This window comes from Arvicanthis niloticus, chromosome 3, assembly GCF_011762505.2.
Source record: "Arvicanthis niloticus isolate mArvNil1 chromosome 3, mArvNil1.pat.X, whole genome shotgun sequence".
Taxonomy (NCBI): domain Eukaryota; kingdom Metazoa; phylum Chordata; class Mammalia; order Rodentia; family Muridae; genus Arvicanthis; species Arvicanthis niloticus.
The window spans coordinates 71,758,423-71,769,477 of NC_047660.1; the positions used below are offsets into that span (position 1 = coordinate 71,758,423).

The 11,055-nt window shown below is 43.0% G+C and overlaps 1 pseudogene; it reads right to left on the reverse strand.

The window, feature by feature from the left end:
- Positions 1-945: 945 nt before the first annotated feature.
- Positions 946-2,143, reverse strand: LOC117705972 (large ribosomal subunit protein uL2-like; annotated as a pseudogene).
- Between the last annotated feature and the right edge of the window lie 8,912 nt (positions 2,144-11,055).

Below are 11,055 nucleotides of genomic sequence, written 5' to 3' on the forward strand. Positions count from 1 at the left end.
CAAGTTGTGAGCCTGATCTACCTGAGCTGGGAGCAGAACGCAGATCATCTGTAAGAACGGCAGTCCTAAGCACTGAAGCATCACTCCAGCCCCTTTATTAGCATTTTTGACAGCATGAAAACTGTATCAATCTTGACATTGTGAATGGACCATCAGTTGAGATGGAAATGACTTTTTCATACGTAAGTTCACATAGTACTATCTTATGCTATACTTTTAGGTGCAGTTTATTAAGAAAAAAATATCAATAACAAAATTTTCAGCATTCAGTGTTTAGCATAGTGGTTAATGATAGATCTTCTTGTGTGCTCTCCCCCAGCCTTGAGCAGGCCGGAAAGACCCTGTTTACCACAATAGACCTTGTTACAATAGGACCTAGGTGGAGTCATCCATCCTGGCAAATGAGCTGGAAGTGACTGGATGCCAGTGGCGATCTGCTGCAGACTGACCTTTAGCATCAGTTTGCAAAAAATTTAAAACAAATAAGACAACTTCGAGGTGTGCTTTTGGTGACCTTGGAGAGCATAACTCCCCCTCTTTTGTTTTTAAAAGCCAATTTTTTAGAGTTCCTTGCAAAACCAGGGTAGAAGCACCAGTAGCTGCTCCTCCCACACTCAGAGAGTTATGAAGATATTATTTTAAAGTTCCACAATACCTGTTTCACAATATGTTGTCCTTGAGGATTATAAGGAGTCCCAGTAATATGGGTAATATTAAACTGTCAACAAAACATCTCAAATGCCTGACTGCAATAGCCAGTTTCATTATCTGTCTTAATCTGATATGGCACACCAAGCATAGAAAAATAATGTAGGCAATGACTAATTACACTTTTAGTTGCTTCTCCTGTTAAACCAGTTGCAACTAGAAAACCTAAAAAGGTGTCAAGTCACATGTACATTTCTTTTTATTAGCCAAAGGACATACTTTATTAGCTCCTGAGCTCTAGTTCTCCTTCTACTGCACAGTTTTAGTCCCATGTAGCCAACCAGTCCAGTCTGGCAGGCAGCAATGAGACCCACTTTGCTCCCAGCTATCTTTGGATAGTGGAGGGTTTGCCAATGTGCTAGTGGTTACCACCTCCAAAGGGATGCTCCACAGGATTCATGGCCACACCTTGCAAACGTGGCCAGCAGCTCCTCTTTGCCTTGTACTTGTGGTAGGCACAGCCAGCCTTTAAGATAGGATTGTCGATTCCACCCCTGTGGGGCCGTGTAGGTGTCTTGGTTTTTGGTGTGGCATAGGCCTTGAACCCAGACCCCAACTGGGCAACAGCAGGTATTCAGCCACACCTGCAGAACCCAGGGTCTAGATCTCCATTAATCTACACTGTTCAGTCAAGTAAGGACAATGCAGCCCCTCCCAAAGAGCACAGGTAGAGGACACAGACTACAGGCCTCAAGAGATTTCCATATTAATGAGTTACCTAAAGGCCAGAGGGCATAGTTAATTAAGTATTCTTTTCCCAGTCCCTCCTTTCTTCTATTTAAGTCAGGATCCCCTTGGCTTAAGTGGGGGAGGGGTGCACATCCAGATTCAACTACCATCCAACATGCCAATAAAGCCGCTTTGGAAACCCACAAACTTTCTCGTGTTATTGTGGCCTGTGGCCATCGTGGAGGACTTCCCTGCACTCCAGTAACAGGGACCCATATGCCCCCACAGGCCACAACACCAAATACAGCTCCTCTGTTGGCAGAGGAAATGACTTTCTTGGACCCTGAAGGCAGGTTTACTTGGTTCTTCTTGGTCTCTGGGTTGTGGGAGATGACTGTAGTTCCGGAAGCTCATGCCAACTTGACCCTGTCCCCAGGCTTCTCCTCCAGACAACACACAATAGTACCCTCAGGCATGGTGCCCATGGGCAAAATATTGCAATATTCAGCTGGGTTTTCTTGCCGAAGTACACAAACTGCCCAGTGTGGATTTCCTCTGCTGCGATGCTTCGTCCACTTCTTGAATCAGTAGGGATCAGGAAAGACTACTTTTGCGAGGGGAGCGCCTGGGCCAGGGTAATGAATGATGCCATTTACAATGCCTTTAATGTAGCTGTGTCCCTCCTCGAAGTCCACAGTACGCAGGCGGGCGGTGCCCTTATGGTGTTTCTGGTGCCTTTCCTCTGCCCTCGGATTACATGGCCCATGGCGGCGAGTCTGCAGGCAAGCAAGGCCGAAAACATGTACATATTTTAATTTTTCCAAAATCAGAAATGAGTAACCTCCACTTGCCATAACTGATTAGGTATAAGTCCTCAAGGATTAACACCATTTGCTTGGAAAATATTTGATTTCGGTTAGAAAATTTGTACAAGACCCTTAAAGTTGCAAACTGCTAAGGTGTTTAGCTTCGGTTTCACACACACACACACACACAATCACCAGACCAATGTTAAGAGTAGCACTCTAAAGCCCTCCAACATTCCATACTCAGATGAGGGGAAATAGAGCCGAAAGCAACAAAAATATAAAGAGGTAGTTCTTAATTAAAGGGGCAGCCCTGTCAAAGGGTCGGTCCTGAGTTAAAAGGGCAGCCCTGAGTGAAAGGGGCAGCCCTGCCCTCGGCCATCTCCAAAACAAGAAAACTGTAAAAGAGAAGAGCGCTGACAGTCAGAGGATTCTGTGTCTGCTGTGATGACCTTTGGTGGTGCTGTACCTACTGTTACTGACTAGTGCAAGGACAGAAGGAAGCCAGGGTAAAGGGGGCTCACAGCACCGTTGGCTTCTTTAAATTCCTTTCAAGGTCTGCTTCCAGAGTAACAGGTTTCCAGTGGGACTTTCACACATATTTTAGCTCCCTCTCCCTCACCATCCTGCCCAGCTTGGCCTCTGCACCCTTTGGCCCCAGTCACCCCTTTGCATTTTGAGCTATTGTCTCCCCCACGCTGGTTGCTTAAAGCCTCCTTCGTGTTCATTCTCGTGGGCTCCTTGCAGTTTGTTGGCTTTACCCATATTCACTTCTACCTGGCTACACATATTAAATAGTTAGGAGCTGTGATCCCATATTAGGAAAATATATATATAGCTTTTGTGTTTCTGAGCCTCCATTGCAGTATTTAATATAGGTTTCCAGTTCTACCTATCTTCATGGGAATTTTGTAATTTCATTTTTACTTACTGCTGAATAAAGTTCCATTGTATACCGTTGTAGGGTTGTGGGTCTCGAATCTGCTCCACCACAGGGCACGGCCACTTGGGGAGGCTGAGATGTGGGAAAGTCAGAGCTGCTTCGGGGGTCCCCAGGCCCGCGATAAGGCTGTGGGGTTCTCAGGTTCTGGACATCCAAGCAACACTGGAAGTCGTGGAAGAGCTGAGAACAAAGTGGGGGCTCGACAGCTGGGTCTAGCCCAGGGGAAGGGGGAGGAGAGGAGCTCAGGCTAGTCCTACAGTGATTGTCCTTGTCTTGACAGAGCACAGGCTTGGTGGCTGTTGAAGCTGGGAGTGCAGAGAGGCCTTCTTCGGGAGATTAGGCTCTGGCTCTGCACTCCAGATCCGGATGAAAAGAGACAGACCATGGTTCTGAATTATTTATTGTTGTGGCGGAAGGTGGATGCATAAAACCATACCCCACTTCTCAGGGTGGGCCTGGGATTAAATGCCTTTTCCAGGGAAGAATGTCTAGGATGGAAAGCTTATTGGCTACGCCCTCTGGTCCTCTAGGTACCTCATTAGCATGGAGAATTCTGTTTTGAGCCTCCATGAACACAGGTCATGTCTCTTATGTGAGAAACATGGCAGGTGTGCTCCAGTCAGGGATTTGTCAGGGAGCGGGGAGTCACCTAAGCCTCAGGCATGTGCCCACCAAGTCTCCGGGTCTAGACCTGCTCTACCTTACCAAATATCCTGACACAGTTTTTCATCCCACACACAGTGAGCCACATTTTTCTTTTCCATGGAGTTCAAACTGTTTCCTAGCTATTCTAAGAAGTGCAGTGAGGCCGTGCAGATGCCTCTGCAGTACCCTGTAGAATCTGTCCTGTTGTTTCCAGGAGTGATAGAGTTGCATCATATGTTGCTTCTATTTTGAATTTTTTGAGACACCCGCCCACTGATTCCCACTGTGGCTACACAAGTTTACATACCTACTAGAAGCCAAGAGGGCTTCCTTTCTCCCTCATCTTCAGCTCCTTTGCTTTCTCAATGGCAGCCATTCTCATCCGGTGAGATGGAATCTCAAAGTAACACTTAAGTTTCATTTCTGATGGCTAAGGATAAGGATTTATAAGGAACCCTTTATAAACATTAACTGGACATTTGTCTTTCTTTTGAGAGCTATTTGTTCAGATCGTTGGCCCATTTGTTGGTTGGCAGCATTGATTCTTATTTACTGAGGTGGCTATTTACTTTTTGTAGTTCTTCATGTCCTCTAGACACTAAGCCCTTGTCTGTCTGAAGCATGGCTGTTAGAGAATATCTCTCTGTGAGCTGTCCTGGTTATTCTGTTGACAGTATCTTCTACCGTGCAAAGGCTTTTACATTTCATAGAGGCCCATTGTCAGGTCTCAGAGCTGGTGCTGTTGGAGTTCTGGTCAAAAATCTGTTGTCTATACCTATGTCAAGTGTTTCCTCATGTTTTCCTTTAGCAGTTTCGGTGTCTCTGGTTTTAAATTAAAGTCTCTGAGCTGGTTGGAATTAACTTTTGTGAAGAGTGAGAGACATAGATCCAATTTCATTCTCATGCACATGATACTCACTTTTGCCAGCACCTTGTGTTGAAAAGAAGAAAACGCAGAGGTCTTATTTGAGACCTGTTTGTGTGAAGGAACAAAGAAACAGAAGCACAGTTGGAGATGGCCACAGTAGTGAGAAAAGAGTTTTTGTTTTTTTTAAGCCCCAACATTTAACAAGAAACCACATAGGAGCCAGTGATATGATTCGGTTCTCTCAGGGCCTATCAGAACGGGTATGAATACGTGCTCCCTCCCAGGATGCCAAGACGATTTCCAAAGACTAGAGAGTTTGATTTTTCATCTGCCTCCTTTTGATGTGCCTGTTGTCACAGACGTGGCCCAGTGGATCTTAGAGGGGACACGTGATAGGACTGACAGGTGGGAACAGCAGTACAGGTTCTTTAGCTATGGGCTCTAGAGAGGTATTAGAGGCTCTGTAGTGTATTATAGCACTGTGAACATAAGCACCATAAAATTAACATGAGATCAGGGCTGAGAATCTGACAAGATTCCAACTCTTCCTTGTCAGGTGGCAGGGACAGAGATCATACAGTTTCCAGTTCTAAGTAGACTGCATATCTTCAAAAGGCTCCCAACTGGCACTGTGCACAGGCCAGGAGTCTACTTCATTCACTGGGAAATGCATTGAACTCTAATATGTGCTAGAATTTGGCTAAGAACCTGAACACAAAGATAAATGAGATGGCACACACTGGTGACTGGTTCAAAATCCACTGAGTTAAAACTTCAAAATGAAGACTCTACTGTGGTATGTGATACTGATCACTGACCTAAAGGAGTGAGTGAAGGCAGAAGGGGATCGATTCCCTAGAGCCTATAGGGCATCTGCTTCAGTTGAGTTGGATTCTAAGATGCCAGTAGCGCCAGAGGCCAATAATCTGCTTGCACAGTCGCAGCCTCTGAGCTAAACAGGCCCTGTCCCCATTGAACACGGCCCAATAAGATGCTGAGAATTTGGTTTTCTATGCACTCTGCTGTTACATCCTAAGCAGGAGTTCTTCTGCTTTGGCTCTGCCAGCAAATTGTCAGGTCTCTGGAACATAGTCTCAGCCATCTGAAGCATCTATTATTCAGTGACTGTATACATTCTTTTACCCACCCAGCCAGAAAGTGTTTCTCATTTCAGAGTTTCCACTTATGTTGTATAAACATAAGTACTATAAAATTATTAAGCTTACTAAAAGTTACGAAACTATAAATGTGAGTGATGGTTTGTGTAAACCGATAAAGAGTTATTTCCAAGGAAAGGGGGTTTACCTTCAAGCGTGTAACATACTTGAATGCAAGCCAAGAATATTCTGGGTGCTCTGTGTGTAGTGATTCATTCATCCATAGTTAACCTGTGAGCTAGGTGCTACAGACGAGCAGCTGGGATACATGATAAAGCATCTAACCCCAACTCTGAAGCCAACCTGCTGCTCTACCACACTTCTGTGGAGTTTTCCTACCAAAGCCTTGACCAGAAATGAGGGGACTCTGCAGAGAGACCATGAAAATTCACCATGGAGGAGGACACAGAAGAGTGTCCTCTACTCCTGGAATGCACACTAGATACAAAATGGCAAGATGTCATCATCTCTTCCTTAATCAGATTGTTTTTGTAAAGAGTTTTTCAGAACCAAGCAAAAATTATTCTTTGAGACTCAAAAGTCAACATATGAGAGAATATTCAGAATGAAGAAAGACAATCTTTCAGATAATGAATTATGATATAAATATAGAATTAAAAAGGAATGAGAAAAGACTAGCAGCTATCCCAATGGAATGACACACAGAAACAGACTCTAATAGACACACACTTATACAATAACAGACTTCATTTTCTTTCAATCTGTGCAAACAGATCATTCAATAAATACACCAAAATATTGGTAACATGAGTGAGGTAAGAATTAAGATAATTAAAGTACATATTAGATATAATTAACTTATTTCTAAAACACACAAAATATTTCTATATATATTTTCTAATGTAACAAAAGACATCCACACATTTTCTAATGTAACAAAAGACATCCACACCACAGCTAGAAGGGCCCGGGAGAGCATTTTTTGTTTGTTGATTTTTGCAATCATGAGGTGGAGGCAGCCTTTCACATCATGTTACAAGTGGGAGTCTTTGGCAGACTTGGATCTATGGATGGGCCCAATTCCCCAACTAAAATTTTACCCAATGCCTAATTATATTTTGGTTCTGAGCCTATGCTTTAATGGCTGAGCCATCTCTCCAGCCCACTAAATGCCAAAGCATAAAGCAAATTAAAGTAAAGAGCTTTGATTGGCACTAAATGGCTCCCAGAGCCCTCTCTGACTACAGTACTGAAGTGCACCCATAAAACCCCTGGGGTAGAACAGAGATGCTCAATAAAATGCAGGTTCCTGGCCCCATCCCATTCCCACCACAGTAGAATCATGGGAGCTAACACTGCACTTAAGCAAATCTGCAGTTAATACTCATCCACACTAAAGTGTTATACACTGAGCTCAAGGCACACTGGTGGCATTTTGGATAGCAGCAATCTAGCAGTGGCCAATGCATGAGGAGCAAAGGAGTCTTTATAATCCTTCAAAGTCGGTTTCTGAGCCAGCTCAAAGAAGGGTGTCCAGAAGTCAAAGGGAACCTGTTTGAGGTGGAGTGGAGAGTTTAAGAGCTGAGCTGAGAGCACTTAGAGAGCAAGCAATGTGATAGTGTATGGGATGGGATACCTGTGTACTGAAAGCAACAGACTCCAACAGGCCTGCAATGACTAGTAGCGATTGCTTAAGGTAGCCAAAATGTGGGAGACACTAAACCAAAAGGTAGAAGGGCTGCCTTGCTTGGTAAACCAGCAAGAAAACATTCTGTTTGTGTTTAATCACCCTATAATTTTTTTTAAAGAAATTCATATATGATAGTGTACGTACAGCACACACCCCGCCCTCCAGCTCCATTATGTTTGACTACCTGCCTCAAATTCAATGCTTCTTTTTCTTTAATTATTACTTTCACATATATACATATAAATACAATCTGCTGAGTCCGTTTAGTGTAGCTCACTTGTGTACATGTTTAGGGCTGACCACTTAAGATTGGCTAACCAGTTACGGAGCTCATGCCTGGGGAAGACTGAATCTCCATCCCTGTGTAGTCATCAATCGCCTGTAGCTCTTCATCAGGTAAATTGAGATTTTCCCCGTCCAGGTTGTCATGTCAGTTGGTGATGATGTCACGGTTCGAGTCTTGTTTAGACAAACCATCTTGCTGAGACTTTGTGGGTGCAGCTTCCCTGTCAAATACAGAAAGTATAACCTCACAGGAGGCATTCTGGTCAATGGCTCTTATGGTCTTTCTGTCTCATCTTCTGTGATGTTCCTTGAGTCTTAAGTATAAGGGGGGTGGGCAACCCACAACCAATTGTTCTCTACACTTTGGCCAGTTATGTGTTTATGTAATGGTCTCCATCTGCTACAAAAAGAAGCTTCTTTGATAAGAGAATAAAAGTTATACTTGTCTGTAAGTATAAGGATAAGTATTTAGAATTGAGTTAGAAATTACACTAGTTTAGGAAAATGGCAGTAGTGAGTTCTCTAGGTTCTATAGTCTCACCAGCCATGGGTAATTGACTAGGTTTATAGAACCAGGCATGAATTCTTTCATATTGAATGGGCCTTAAATCCAATTATACAGCCATTGGATACACCATGCAAAAACCACTATTGCACCTTTGGGAGTATTTCGCTATGCTGGTCATGCTTTGTAGGCTTATACAACTGTAAGACTATTGTTGAGGTAAATCTCCTGCCCATAGGAAGTCCATAGAAGAAAAGACACAAGTCAATAAATATCAAATGAATGCTGCATGCCTAGATTAGGCAGATTTACCATTAAACTACACTATTCCCTGGCTAAGAGAGCTCTTAACAACTTGCGGTTTCCTAGGTCATTGTCTTCTTCGTCTTCTCTCCTTCCACCAACTGCCAACAACCTAACTCCAATGGCTCTCCTGGTCTTATCCTCTTTCCCTGCCTCTGGCTCCTCCCACTCCTCTTCCACTGCCCAATCACTGGCTGTAGCCTTTATTTAACAAATTTGATTGGACAGAAGGTTTACAAGATTCACTCCTCCTTCGCAGCCCCTCCCAGGAGTGGAATTACCATGACAACAAGAGGCTAGGGCTATCCACCACAGACTATTGACTATTTTTCTCCCTTGACAGCTTGCATAGCATCAGAGGAAGGTTCCCAAGTTGAATGCTGCTAGATTCCTCCAAGTCCTGTGTCCAAAATATGTTGTGTCTTTAGCAACTGATATTTAGCTTCAAATTTCGATAGACAATCAAGACCAATGACATTATTTGAAGGATCTCTTAGACTCCTCTGTGTAGGCTTATATTTTTTTAAACCTACTTTTAATAAGAGTTTTTAAATTAACCTCCCTTCTAGCCCACTATCCACCAGATGTAGTAAAAAGGAAAGGCAAAAGAGGATGTGGACATGTTTAGAAATAGTTTTTTGGAGCAAATTCAATCGGTGTTGTCAGAACATTAGCACTTTAGTTTACACAAATCAGTAACAGCAGCTTGATCCACTTGTGAACACCATTTACTAATCAACAACACCAGTTGGATCTAGAAGAAACCCTGAGGCTCTGCCAATTGGCCTGAGTTTACAAAAGCAGCAAGAAGCCACTGGAATACCACCAAAAGTACTTTGGTGCATTTTGTTGGTTGGTTGGTTGGTTGGTTGGTTGGTTGGTTGGTTTTATGGAGTCACAACAAATGATGACCAGCAACAAATGGTAAGGTGAACCAATACCACACAGCATCATCCACTATCTGTTAGGTTATATTTATATTCTTTTTTAAAACATCACATGTTTTCCCATCTGCTCCAGTAAAACATTACATGTTCTTTTTTTAGGCTGCTTTTAGAAAAATACCACACACCTTTTTTTTTTTTTTTTTTTTTTTTTTTTTTTAGCAAAACATCCTCCTATGTATGTGCTTCAGCAAAAAACATCCTCTTCTAAGGCAGTTTTTAGAACAATATCATGTGACACAACTGAGTCTCCAAAGAAACCAGAAATTTTTACTTCACCTCTGAGCAACAACTTTTAAAAGGAAGTTTCTTATGCTGGTAGGAGGGATTTTGTTTGTCTATGGCTCTTGTGGGGAACAGTATCACCTCAAGTGAATATACTATACGTGTGTGTGTGTGTGATGCATTTCAAGTAACCATGAAATAATATGATTCTTTATGTTTTTGTAAAACATCCCAAGTGGAGTGAGTGAAATCCTGAGTGGATATGCATTGTTGACATGATCACACCCATGCCAAGAACCAAAGCTTCAGCCCCAGGGGAGTGGCAAAGCCTTCCTGGGTAAAGCTCAGAGGGATGGCAAACCCTTCCTCACTACAAATGTTGACAGTCTGTGCAGCAAATGTCCACCATAGCTTTATTCACTCCCACCCCAGATGTTTACAACCTGAAGCCTGCTCCCCTACAGAGACAGTTCCTACTCAGATCAGCCAATCCTGCCTCCTAGTTCTGCTGCATATACAAACTCCAGCTCCCTGCTCAACTGTATATAATAAAGAAATACATTGAACTTGGGAAGAAGGTGCAATTTCTCCATCAGAAAGCCTAGCCAGATTCCAGGCATTTTGTATACCTGTGTCTGTCATTTTCTTATTCCCTCCCCACCCCAGTCAGATCAGTTCCTGGAACCTTAGTGTAATTTATTCCTTCTCCTTCCCTGTCCCTTTGCTTTGCCCTTCCTCCCTACTCTTTAGTTAGAGCCCTGCCCCCCCACCCCATTTTCTCTTTGTTCCCCATGCATAGCCCACATCTCCTCCCTGCCCCTCCCTCACACCCTCCACAGTTCCTCTGTACATCGCTGGTTTCTCCGGGTTATTCCAGATTATATCCTCACATCTAGAGATTCAGAGTTAGGAACTGCAAATGAGAAAACATGTGGTGTTTGTCTTTCTGGCCCCATGTTTCCTTTCTCAGTATAATATTTCTACTTCCACCCATTTACTTGCAAGTCTCATGATTTCAGTTCTCTTTACACCTGTACAGCATTCCAGTGTGTATGCACCACATTTTCATTATCCATTCATCAGTTGGAAGATATTCAGGTTGTTTGCATTGTCTAGCTTTTGTAAATAGAAAGTTAATGAACATGGCTGAGGACCTGTCTATGGAGTAGACTGTCTTTGAAGCACATGCCAAGGAGTGGTACAGCTGGGTCATATGGTAGGTCTACTTAATCAACGAACCTACTCAAGATTTGCTTCAATTCAACTTTTGAATGTTTTCAGCCACTTTGAAATTTGCTTTTATAATCTTAAAAGTGATTCTTTCTCATTGTAAAAGTTTGAACCAT